We start from the raw sequence: 12,432 nt of genomic DNA, 5'->3' as shown, positions 1-12,432 counted from the left end.
GGTCGACGCTTCTGAAATCGGAGCTGGGGCGGTGTTGTCGCAGAGAAGTTCCGACTGCTCCGTGATGAGACCTTGTGCCTTTTTTTTCCCGTAAATTTTCGCCCGCCGAGCGGAATTATGATATTGGGAATCGGGAGCTTTTGGCCATGAAGTGGGCTTTTGAGGAGTGGCGTCACTGGCTTGAGGGGGCCAGACATCAGGTGGTGGTATTGACTGACCACAAAAATTTAATTTACCTTGAGTCTGCCAGGCGCATGAATCCTAGACAGGCGCGCTGGTCGTTGTTTTTCTCTCGGTTTAATTTTGTGGTGTCGTACCTACCGGGTTCTAAGAATGTTAAGGCGGATGCCCTTTCTAGGAGTTTTGAGCCTGACTCCCCTGGTAATTCTGAGCCCACAGGTATCCTTAAAGATGGAGTGATATTGTCTGCCGTTTCTCCAGACCTGCGGCGGGCCTTGCAGGAGTTTCAGGCGGATAGACCTGATCGTTGCCCACCTGGTAGACTGTTTGTTCCTGATGATTGGACCAGTAAAGTCATCTCTGAGGTTCATTCTTCTGCGTTGGCAGGTCATCCTGGAATCTTTGGTACCAGGGATTTGGTGGCAAGGTCCTTCTGGTGGCCTTCCCTGTCACGAGATGTGCGAGGCTTTGTGCAGTCTTGTGACGTTTGTGCTCGGGCCAAGCCTTGTTGTTCTCGGGCTAGTGGATTGTTGTTACCCTTGCCTATCCCGAAGAGGCCTTGGACGCACATCTCGATGGATTTTATTTCGGATCTGCCTGTTTCTCAGAAGATGTCTGTCATCTGGGTGGTGTGTGACCGTTTCTCTAAGATGGTCCATCTGGTTCCCTTGCCTAAGTTGCCTTCTTCTTCCGAGTTGGTTCCTCTGTTTTTTCAAAATGTTGTTCGTTTGCATGGTATTCCGGAGAATATCGTTTCTGACAGAGGGACCCAATTCGTGTCTAGATTTTGGCGGGCATTCTGTGCTAGGATGGGCATAGATTTGTCTTTTTCGTCTGCTTTCCATCCTCAGACTAATGGCCAGACCGAGCGGACTAATCAGACCTTGGAGACATATTTGAGGTGTTTTGTGTCTGCGGATCAGGATGATTGGGTTGCTTTTTTGCCTTTGGCGGAGTTCGCCCTCAATAATCGGGCCAGCTCTGCCACCTTGGTGTCCCCGTTTTTCTGTAATTCGGGGTTTCATCCTCGATTTTCCTCCGGTCAGGTGGAATCTTCGGATTGTCCTGGAGTGGATGCTGTGGTGGAGAGGTTGCATCAGATTTGGGGGCAGGTGGTGGACAATTTGAAGTTGTCCCAGGAGAAGACTCAGCTTTTTGCCAACCGCCGTCGTCGTGTTGGTCCTCGGCTTTGTGTTGGGGACTTGGTGTGGTTGTCTTCTCGTTTTGTCCCTATGAGGGTTTCTTCTCCTAAGTTTAAGCCTCGGTTCATCGGCCCGTACAAGATATTGGAGATTCTTAACCCTATGTCCTTCCGTTTGGACCTCCCTGCATCCTTTTCGATTCATAATGTTTTTCATCGGTCATTGTTGCGCAGGTATGAGGTACCGGTTGTGCCTTCCGTTGAGCCTCCTGCTCCGGTGTTGGTTGAGGGTGAGTTGGAGTACGTTGTGGAAAAGATCTTAGACTCTCGTGTTTCCAGACGGAAACTCCAGTATCTGGTCAAGTGGAAGGGATACGGTCAGGAGGATAATTCTTGGGTCACTGCCTCTGATGTTCATGCCTCCGATCTTGTCCGTGCCTTTCATACGGCTCATCCTGATCGCCCTGGTGGTTCTGGTGAGGGTTCGGTGCCCCCTCCTTGAGGGGGGGGTACTGTTGTGAAATTGGATTCTGGGCTCCCCCGGTGGCCACTTGTGGAATTGAACTTGTGTGCATCATCCCCTTTGTTCACCTGCTCCTATCAGGATGTGGGAGTCGCTATATAACCTTGCTCCTCTGTCAGTTTCTTGCCGGTCAACAATGTAATCAGAAGCCTTTCTGTGCATGTTCCTGCTACTAGACAACTCCCAGCTAAGTTGGACTTTTGTCCTTGTGTGTTTTTGCATTTTGTTCCTGTTCACAGCTGCTGTTTCGTTACTGTGTCTGGAAAGCTCTTGTGATCGGAAATTGCCACTCTGGTGTTATGAGTTAATGCTAGAGTCTTAAAGTAATTTCTGGATGGTGTTTTGATAGGGTTTTCTGCTGACCATGAAAGTGCCCTTTCTGTCTTCCTGCTATCTAGTAAAGCGGACCTCGATTTTGCTAAACCTATTTTCATACTACGTTTGTCATTTCATCTAAAATCACCGCCAATATATGTGGGGGCCTCTGTCTGCCTTTTGGGAAAATTTCTCTAGAGGTGAGTCAGGACTGTCTTTTCCTCTGCTAGGATTAGGTAGTTCTCCGGCTGGCGCTGGGCATCTAGGGATAAAAAACGTAGGCATGCTACCCGGCCACTTCTAGTTGTGCGGCAGGTTTAGTTCATGGTCAGTATAGTTTCCATCTTCCAAGAGCTAGTTCTCATATATGCTGGGCTATGTTCTCTCGCCATTGAGAATCATGACAGGGTCTGCGTTCAGTAAAGGTACCACCTTCTCCAGAGTACGTCTCATGCTGCTCTTAGGCCACCAAATCATAACAATTCCTGAGTGACTGCGGCGTGGTGTATATTTTCCTTTATCCTTGTCTGTGCTAACTGTGGGTATTGGTGTATTACCTCTTCACTGGGTGGTGGGCGGAGGTTTCAGCCTAGGGTTGAAACAGGAGACAGGGTGAGGTTCGAGGCCTGGACATGCACACCATCAGTGTAAACTTCAGGTAGAGGGTCAGTCAGGATTTCCCTAGTCTGAGGGAAATTGCAGGGGCCCGGGTTATTAGCTCTCGCCCACCTAGTCTCCCCGTGACAGTGATGTGACACCTAAAAAAACTGGTGTTGTAAAAATGAGAAATCGCTGGTCAAGTTTTAACCCTTATAACTCCCTAACAAAAAAAAATGTGGTTCCAAAATTGTGCTGATGTAAAGTAGATATGGGGGAAACGTTATTTCTTAAGTATTTTTTTGTGACATATCTCTGTGATTTAAGGGCATGAAAATTCAAATTTGGAAAATTGCTAAATTTTCCAAATTTTCGCCAAATTTCGTTTTTTTTTCACAAATAAACGCAAGTCTTATCAAAGAAATGTTACCACTATCATGAAGTACAATATGTCTCGAGAAAACAATGTCAGAATCATCAGGATGAGTTGAAGCGTTCCAAAGTTATAACCTCTGTGAGGCAGCGACCCCTATTACAGCTAGGGGGCGCTGTATGTGCTCGGCAGAATGTGCATGGAAGCGTAGTGAGGCCATGAGGGCGTACTACAGACACAGGTGTGGCTGTAATTAGAATAGTGAAGCAGTGACTGATTAAAAAGCCCTGTAGTAGTGGGGGAGGTGTGTCAGTGTGTTCTTGGAAGCAGACAGGGCAGCTGTCTGCAGAGCTCTCTCTGTGTGGAGCAGCACAGAGGCTAAAGGAACCAGAGAGACTGACACCCTGCGTCTTGGGCTGTCTTACGTGTACCCGGCTGCACTCCAGAGGATAAAGAGTGCAGTGTGCTGAGTGAGTACAGAGACTTGTTACCGGCGTGTGGTCACCTAGGGAAACTGGACAGAGGGAAGTTCGGCCTGTGTATTGACTGCGTCATATAGCCATGCATTATTAATGGACTGTATGAAGAAGCCGTATACTATATTGACTGTGTGAAGTAACACAATAAAAGAACGTTTTGTTTGAACTTGTTTGGGTCACTGTCGTTTCACTGTGTATGGTCATACCTCTGCATCACATATGGTGGAGAATGTGGGCAATGTGAACTAAGGCATACCCCCAGAGAGTGCTGCAGATTGTTTTGCGAGTCTGCTGGAAAAATGGAGGAACTTTTGGAGCAGGTTGTGCTCAGTCAGCAAAGGCTTCAACAAGAGACGCTGCAGTTTCAACATTCCCAGCAAGAGATTTTACAGCAGCAGCAGCAGCAGGAGACACTGCAGAGGGAGCTAGCAGAGCTTCAACGATGTAAAGTGGAGACCCCTAATGTGAGGCGTGAACAGCAGAGTCCTGAAGAGACCCCAAAGGTAAGGGGCGATCATTGGGTTTACCAGTGTGTCATGATTCTCAATGGCGAGAGAACATAGCCCAGCATATATGAGAACTAGCTCTTGGAAGATGGAAACTATACTGACCATGAACTAAACCTGCCGCACAACTAGAAGTAGCCGGGTAGCATGCCTACGTTTTTTTTATCCCTAGATGCCCAGCGCCAGCCGGAGAACTAACTAATCCTGGCAGAGGAAAATACAGTCCTGGCTCACCTCTAGAGAAATTTCCCCAAAAGGCAGACAGAGGCCCCCACATATATTGGCGGTGATTTAAGACGAAATGACAAACGTAGTATGAAAATAGGTTTAGCAAAATCGAGGTCCGCTTACTAGATAGCAGAAAGACAGAAAGGGCACTTTCATGGTCAGCTGAAAACCCTATCAAAACACCATCCAGAAATTACTTTAAGACTCTAGCATTAACTCATAACACCAGAGTGGCAATTTCCGATCACAAAAGCTTTCCAGACACAGTAACGAAACAGCAGCTGTGAACTGGAACAAAAAGCAAAAACAAACAAGGACAAAAGTCCAACTTAGCTGAGAGTTGTCTGGTAGCAGGAACATGCACAGAAAGGCTTCTGATTACATTGTTGACCGGCATGAAACTGACAGAGGAGCAAGGTTATATAGCGACTCCCACATCCTGATGGGAGCAGGTGAACAGAGGGGATGATGCACACAAGTTCAATTCCACCAGTGGCCACCGGGGGAGCCCAGAATCCAATTTCACAACAGTACCCCCCCCTCAAGGAGGGGGCACCGAACCCTCACCAGAACCACCAGGGCGATCAGAATGAGCCCTATGAAAGGCACGGACAAGATCGGAGGCATGAACATCAGAGGCAGTGACCCAAGAATTATCCTCCTGACCGTATCCCTTCCATTTGACCAGATACTGGAGTTTCCGTCTGGAAACACGAGAGTCTAAGATCTTTTCCACAACGTACTCCAACTCACCCTCAACCAACACCGGAGCAGGAGGCTCAACGGAAGGCACAACCGGTACCTCATACCTGCGCAATAATGACCGATGAAAAACATTATGAATAGAAAAGGATGCAGGGAGGTCCAAACGGAAGGACACAGGGTTAAGAATCTCCAATATCTTGTACGGGCCGATGAACCGAGGCTTAAACTTAGGAGAAGAGACCCTCATAGGGACAAAACGAGAAGACAACCACACCAAGTCCCCAACACAGAGCCGAGGACCAACACGACGATGGCGGTTGGCAAAAAGCTGAGTCTTCTCCTGGGACAACTTCAAATTGTCCACCACCTGCCCCCAAATCTGATGCAACCTCTCCACCACAGCATCCACTCCAGGACAATCCGAAGATTCCACTTGACCGGAGGAAAATCGAGGATGAAACCCCGAATTACAGAAAAACGGGGACACCAAGGTGGCAGAGCTGGCCCGATTATTGAGGGCGAACTCCGCCAAAGGCAAAAAAACAACCCAATCATCCTGATCCGCAGACACAAAACACCTCAAATATGTCTCCAAGGTCTGATTAGTCCGCTCGGTCTGGCCATTAGTCTGAGGATGGAAAGCAGACGAAAAAGACAAATCTATGCCCATCCTAGCACAGAATGCCCGCCAAAATCTAGACACGAATTGGGTCCCTCTGTCAGAAACGATATTCTCCGGAATACCATGCAAACGAACAACATTTTGAAAAAACAGAGGAACCAACTCGGAAGAAGAAGGCAACTTAGGCAAGGGAACCAGATGGACCATCTTAGAGAAACGGTCACACACCACCCAGATGACAGACATCTTCTGAGAAACAGGCAGATCCGAAATAAAATCCATCGAGATGTGCGTCCAAGGCCTCTTCGGGATAGGCAAGGGTAACAACAATCCACTAGCCCGAGAACAACAAGGCTTGGCCCGAGCACAAACGTCACAAGACTGCACAAAGCCTCGCACATCTCGTGACAGGGAAGGCCACCAGAAGGACCTTGCCACCAAATCCCTGGTACCAAAAATTCCAGGATGACCTGCCAACGCAGAAGAATGAACCTCAGAGATGACTCTACTAGTCCAATCATCAGGAACAAACAGTCTACCAGGTGGGCAACGATCAGGTCTATCCGCCTGAAACTCCTGCAAGGCCCGCCGCAGGTCTGGAGAAACGGCAGACAATATCACTCCATCCTTAAGGATACCTGTGGGCTCAGAATTACCAGGGGAGTCAGGCTCAAAACTCCTAGAAAGGGCATCCGCCTTAACATTCTTAGAACCCGGTAGGTATGACACCACAAAATTAAACCGAGAGAAAAACAACGACCAGCGCGCCTGTCTAGGATTCAGGCGCCTGGCAGACTCAAGGTAAATTAAATTTTTGTGGTCAGTTAATACCACCACCTGATGTCTGGCCCCCTCAAGCCAGTGACGCCACTCCTCAAAAGCCCACTTCATGGCCAATAGCTCCCGATTCCCAATATCATAATTCCGCTCGGCGGGCGAAAATTTACGGGAAAAAAAAGCACAAGGTCTCATCACGGAGCAGTCGGAACTTCTCTGCGACAACACCGCCCCAGCTCCGATTTCAGAAGCGTCGACCTCAACCTGAAAAGGAAGAGCAACATCAGGCTGACGTAACACTGGGGCGGAAGAAAAGCGGCGCTTAAGCTCCCGAAAGGCCTCCACAGCATCAGGGGACCAATCAGCAACATCAGCACCCTTCTTAGTCAAATCAGTCAATGGTTTAACAACATCAGAAAAACCAGCAATAAATCGGCGATAAAAGTTAGCAAAGCCCAAAAATTTCTGCAGACTCTTAAGAGAAGAGGGTTGCGTCCAATCACAAATAGCCTGAACCTTGACAGGATCCATCTCGATGGAAGAGGGGGAAAAAATGTATCCCAAGAAGGAAATATTTTGAACCCCAAAAACGCATTTAGAACCCTTCACACACAAGGAATTAGACCGCAAAACCTGAAAAACCCTCCTGACCTGCTGGACATGAGAGTCCCAGTCATCCGAAAAAATCAGAATATCATCCAGATACACAATCATAAATTTATCCAAATAATCGCGGAAAATGTCATGCATAAAGGACTGGAAGACTGAAGGGGCATTTGAAAGACCAAAAGGCATCACCAAATACTCAAAATGGCCCTCGGGCGTATTAAATGCGGTTTTCCACTCATCCCCCTGCTTGATTCGCACCAAATTATACGCCCCACGGAGATCAATCTTAGAGAACCACTTGGCCCCCTTTATACGAGCAAACAAATCAGTAAGCAGTGGTAACGGATATTGATATTTAACCGTGATTTTATTCAAAAGTCGATAATCAATACACGGCCTCAAAGAGCCGTCTTTCTTAGACACAAAGAAAAAACCGGCTCCTAAGGGAGATGACGAAGGACGAATATGTCCCCTTTCCAAGGACTCCTTTATATATTCTCGCATAGCAGCGTGTTCAGGCACAGACAGATTAAATAAACGACCCTTAGGGTATTTACTACCCGGAATCAAGTCTATGGCACAATCGCACTCCCGGTGCGGAGGTAGTGAACCAAGCTTGGGTTCTTCAAAAACGTCACGAAAGTCAGACAAGAATTCAGGAATCTCAGAGGGAATAGATGATGAAATGGAAACCAAAGGTACGTCCCCATGAGTCCCTTTACATCCCCAGCTTAACACAGACATATCTTTCCAGTCGAGGACTGGGTTATGAGATTGCAGCCATGGCAATCCTAGCACCAAAACATCATGTAGATTATACAGCACCAGAAAGCGAATAATCTCCTGGTGATCCGGATTAACACGCATAGTCACTTGTGTCCAGTATTGTGGTTTATTACTAGCCAATGGGGTGGAGTCAATCCCTTTCAGAGGTATCGGAGCCTCCAATGGCTCCAAATCATACCCACAGCGTTTGGCAAAGGACCAATCCATAAGACTCAAAGCGGCGCCAGAGTCGACATAGGCGTCCGCGGTAATAGATGATAAAGAACAAATCAGGGTCACAGATAGAATAAACTTAGACTGTAAAGTGCTAATTGAAACAGACTTGTCAGGCTTCTTAGTACGCTTAGAGCATGCTGATATAACATGAGTTGAATCACCACAATAGAAGCACAACCCATTTTTTCGTCTAAAATTCTGCCGCTCGCTTCTGGACAGAATTCTATCACATTGCATATTTTCTGGCGTTTTCTCAGTAGACACCGCCAAATGGTGCACAGGTTTGCGCTCCCGCAGACGCCTATCGATCTGAATAGCCATCGTCATGGACTCATTCAGACCCGCAGGCACAGGGAACCCCACCATAACATCCTTAATGGCATCAGAGAGACCTTCTCTGAAAATCGCCGCCAGGGCGCACTCATTCCACTGAGTAAGCACAGACCATTTGCGGAATTTTTGGCAGTATATTTCAGCTTCATCTTGCCCCTGAGATAGGGACATCAAGGCCTTTTCCGCCTGGAGCTCTAAATGAGGTTCCTCATAAAGCAACCCCAAGGCCAGAAAAAACGCATCCACATTGAGCAACGCAGGATCCCCTGGTGCCAATGCAAAAGCCCAGTCTTGAGGGTCGCCCCGGAGCAAGGAAATTACAATCCTGACCTGCTGTGCAGGGTCTCCGGCAGAGCGAGACCTCAGGGACAAAAACAATTTACAATTATTTTTAAAATTTTGAAAGTGAGATCTATTCCCTGAGAAGAATTCGGGCAAAGGAATTCTAGGCTCAGACATAGGTGCATAAACAACAAAATCTTGCAAATTTTGTACTTTCGTGGCAAGATTATTCAAACCTGTAGCTACACTCTGAAGATCCATTTCAAACAGGTGAACACAGAGCCATTCAAGGATTAGAAGGAGAGAAAGAGAGGGAGGCTGCAGTATAGGCAGACTAGCAAGTGATTCAATTATGAGCACACTCAGAACTAGAGGGAAAAAAAAAAAAAATTGTAGCAGACTTCTTTTTTCTCTCCTTTCTCAGCAGTAATTTAACCCTTTTTGGGCCGGTCAAACTGTCATGATTCTCAATGGCGAGAGAACATAGCCCAGCATATATGAGAACTAGCTCTTGGAAGATGGAAACTATACTGACCATGAACTAAACCTGCCGCACAACTAGAAGTAGCCGGGTAGCATGCCTACGTTTTTTTTATCCCTAGATGCCCAGCGCCAGCCGGAGAACTAACTAATCCTGGCAGAGGAAAATACAGTCCTGGCTCACCTCTAGAGAAATTTCCCCAAAAGGCAGACAGAGGCCCCCACATATATTGGCGGTGATTTAAGACGAAATGACAAACGTAGTATGAAAATAGGTTTAGCAAAATCGAGGTCCGCTTACTAGATAGCAGAAAGACAGAAAGGGCACTTTCATGGTCAGCTGAAAACCCTATCAAAACACCATCCAGAAATTACTTTAAGACTCTAGCATTAACTCATAACACCAGAGTGGCAATTTCCGATCACAAAAGCTTTCCAGACACAGTAACGAAACAGCAGCTGTGAACTGGAACAAAAAGCAAAAACAAACAAGGACAAAAGTCCAACTTAGCTGAGAGTTGTCTGGTAGCAGGAACATGCACAGAAAGGCTTCTGATTACATTGTTGACCGGCATGAAACTGACAGAGGAGCAAGGTTATATAGCGACTCCCACATCCTGATGGGAGCAGGTGAACAGAGGGGATGATGCACACAAGTTCAATTCCACCAGTGGCCACCGGGGGAGCCCAGAATCCAATTTCACAACACCAGTGGTCCTATGTAGAGACTTGCTCTGCCAGGTCTCAAGCAAGTGACTTGTTGCAATTGGTGGAGGAGTGGCTCCAGCCTGAGTTCTGTTCTCCATATGAGATGATGGAGAAAATCGTGGCTGATCGGATGGTGAGGGCTCTGCCGGCCGCCATGCAGCTTTGGGTCGGGCTGAGGGACCTAGGCCACCTGGAACTGCTGATAGAATTGATTGAGCGGTATAAGTCCACTCAGGACGTTGCACCAGAGCCCGGGCATGGGGCTAGTAACTGTTCGGTAACATCTAAGCCCATGGACTGTGGGAACACTGGTCAGGAGTCTATGTGTGCCCAGCCTGTCTGTATCACCACTACGGGCACAGCTGGTGGCGAACCAGAATTGTGCCAGGTACTTGTGAATGGGTGCCGAACAGAGGCTCTCCTGGACACGGGGAGTAAAGTGACTCTGGTCCATTGATCCCTTGTTGCTGGGGACAACACCAAACGGACAGAAAGTGGAGTTGATGGGTATCCATGGGGAAATCCGGGAGTACCCGACCGCGGGGGTCAATGTTTCTACACCATGTGGAGACATTAGACATGTGGTGGGAGTGGCAAAGATCCTTCCATCTGGGACTGTGTTGGGAAGAGATTTTCCCCTGTTTTGGTCCCTGTGGGAGACCAGGGTAAACCCTCTCATGGAAAAAGTTATACCGGGTGCAGAACCCAAAGATATTGAAATACCTGCCATGTGGGTCGCCAACCTAGGGACAGAGTGTAATCCCAATAGGCTTCCCCTAGAGGTAGTGGCAGGAGAAGCTAAAGATGTTGTTTTGGGCGTAGAACCCGAAGATCCTAAGATGTATGCCACAGGGGTCGCCAATTTAGGATTAGAGTGTAATCCCGATAGGCTCCCTCTAGAGGTTGTGGCAGTAGGGGTTGTGGAGACCCCATTGAACTCTGAGCTGGAGGTGTTCCCTGGTAAGGTTGGGACAGCTCAGATCCAGGGTCCCTTTCAGAGGCACAGATATAAAAGACGCAGGTATGAGAAGAGCCGAGAGTGTATGGTCGCAGAGGCGACTGGGGACGTGCGCACGAGGAACCCTCTTGCATCGGTCAAGGAGCCGTATACTATATTGACTGTGTGAAGTAACACAATAAAAGAACGTTTTGTTTGAACTTGTTTGGGTCACTGCCGTTTCACTGTGTATGGTCCTACCTCTGCATCACACCTCATAAAGGGACAGTGGTCAGAATTGTAAAAATTGGCCCGGTCATTAACGTGCAAACCACCCTTGTGGGTAAGGGGTTAAGCCACAACGTAATTCCAGATTTTATTTTTATTTTATGTTTTCACGTTTCGTACCTCCCCTTTGATAAAGTAAGCACACGAAACGCGCGTCAGGGGTGGCAGGAAGGCTGTATACGGCCCAGACTTATAATGGGTATGCTGTCAGTCTATTGGAGTTTTACCTATTTAAACAAAGTATAGATCTACCATGGAATGTTTTCAGATTTCTCCCTTAGTGATAGTTCCTATGTAGCCTTGTGACTCTCCAATGTGAATATGTGCTTTTTTTTCTTGCTTGAGTCTAACAGTGGACCTACAGCCTTCCTTTAGCTTACCTGCATGTCTCCTCCTTCCCCTTTATTTTATATTGCACTATGTCTAATTTGACCTTGTATGTTAATAAAGTTTATTATGGCATTTAATAATTCAGTGGTATTTTCATAACTCCTTTTTTTTTTTTCTTTAGTTATTTATGACGTTGCGTTTTTGTGGAGTTTTTTTCCTGCAGGTAAAACCTGCTCTTTTGGTAGTAAAGAAGCTTCTTAGAATTTTTTTTTCTGCTTTTTTTGGTGAAGTTTTGTTACAGATTAAACGCAAAATTTGATTTTACATTTAATCAAGTTTGTTTCATTCAACAAATATACAGCCAAAATGCGGCAAAAACACATGGTCGCAATTTACGCACTCTAAATCAAAAAATGCTGAAAGAATTGACACGGTGCAGATTTGTAAAAAAATGTAATTCAATCAGGGAATAAAGGCATGTGGATGACATTTCTGAAATCTCCTGGGTTTTGCTTTTATTGTAAAAAGTAGCTTTTAATTTGCATAAAAACACAAAGGAAAAAAAACACCATGAAATAGCAAAGTGTCAACTTGGTCTTGGATATGTGCATACAGGGTTTTTTAAGAAGTTTTTTTTTTTTTAATTAGGTTGACTTAAAAAAGAAAAATCTGAAAATTTACCTAAAAGACCGCTTATACGAACCTTACTATTCTTTTTTTTTTTTTTTCAGGTTTAGATTAAGTTCCAAATTCTTCAGGAAATGAAAAATGACTTCAAAAACTCTCCTAAGTGATTTTTTTTTACCACCTAATTAAAACTCTGTCTGCAAAAATGTTGTATTTCACCGAATTGCAAACTGATGCCGGATTAATGGAATTTTATTTTAATATCATTTCATTTTGAATTGATCAAACAGTGTCTGAAATGATGAAATGTGAGGTTTCCTCTCGGGGACAGCGTGTCCGTGCTATGCAGCGTCCTCTTATCTGTGTTTGGCACGGATTTTGTTTTTGGCT

General features: G+C 46.3%; 1 long non-coding RNA gene across 1 annotated transcript in view; it reads left to right on the top strand.

Annotated features, from left to right (window-relative positions):
- LOC143807368 (uncharacterized) overlaps positions 1-12,165 on the top strand; it is a 163,236-nt gene extending 151,071 nt beyond the window's left edge. The window contains exon 4 of the long non-coding RNA XR_013221712.1: positions 12,147-12,165. This is a non-coding gene — a long non-coding RNA (uncharacterized LOC143807368). The remainder of the gene's footprint in view (positions 1-12,146) is intronic.
- The last annotated feature ends 267 nt before the right edge of the window (positions 12,166-12,432 follow it).

Source organism: Ranitomeya variabilis, chromosome 2 (genome assembly GCF_051348905.1).
Source record: "Ranitomeya variabilis isolate aRanVar5 chromosome 2, aRanVar5.hap1, whole genome shotgun sequence".
Taxonomy (NCBI): Eukaryota; Metazoa; Chordata; class Amphibia; order Anura; family Dendrobatidae; genus Ranitomeya; species Ranitomeya variabilis.
The sequence above is the reverse complement of the archived record's forward strand: the minus strand, read 5'-3'. Positions and strand labels throughout refer to the sequence as shown.